At 33.7% G+C, this 768-nt stretch overlaps 1 protein-coding gene across 1 annotated transcript in view; it reads right to left on the bottom strand.

The window, feature by feature from the left end:
* The window catches only part of LOC116702969 (RAB40c, member RAS oncogene family), a 33082-nt gene that overhangs the window by 17073 nt on the left and 15241 nt on the right, over window positions 1-768 (bottom strand). The gene's annotated exons all lie outside the window — the stretch shown is intronic.

The raw sequence follows: 768 nt of genomic DNA, 5'->3' as shown, positions 1-768 counted from the left end.
GTGTGTGTGTGTGTGTGTGTGTGTGTGTGTGTGTGTACCCACACCTGCGAAGCTCTGACCTGCAGAGTAGCAGAAGAAAGTAGCTGCACCTTCGCCAAAATGAAGGCTGAAAACAGAACTATTACATTTCCTCACTATGTGGCAGATATTTAAAATGTCTTCCAGTTTGAGTGTTAAATATTGTCTAGAAATAATAGTTTATTGATCTTTGAAAAGGTGTACTTTTATGATGATGATGCCATTATCAATATATTAGATGAAAATGGTCTCAGAACGACAATATTATCATTTATCGCAATAATTTTGGGGACAATTTATCGCGACAGGCCTACGCATTACTAATTACGCATTACTAAATTACATTTTGGTAATATTATACTCGTTACAATCTCAATGAATTTCTCATTCTAGTGCTTTAAAGAAACATTTTACAACCATGCCGTAATTCCATACAACTGTAAGGTACTCTTAATTGAGTATTTTAATTCTCCTACTTGCCTACTGTACATTTTACTCATCTATTTTTATAGCTACAGTTACTTTGTGGATAAAAGTGAATAAAAAGGAGACTTTATATCAATAAAGTCTCCTCCTTATCCACTTTAATACATCATAGATTATTCATTGGTGGTCACAAAGCTAGCTGCCAAGTCAAACTTCCGCTGTTATATTGGTGAAAGTAACTCAAAAGTAATGCAAAAGTAGTGTAACGCATTACAATTCGGAGATAGTAATATTGTAATATAACTAATTACTCTCAAATGACAG

This window comes from Etheostoma spectabile, chromosome 15 (assembly GCF_008692095.1).
Source record: "Etheostoma spectabile isolate EspeVRDwgs_2016 chromosome 15, UIUC_Espe_1.0, whole genome shotgun sequence".
In the NCBI taxonomy this organism is placed as follows: domain Eukaryota; kingdom Metazoa; phylum Chordata; class Actinopteri; order Perciformes; family Percidae; genus Etheostoma; species Etheostoma spectabile.
This window is presented reverse-complemented; position numbering and strand designations above follow the sequence as displayed.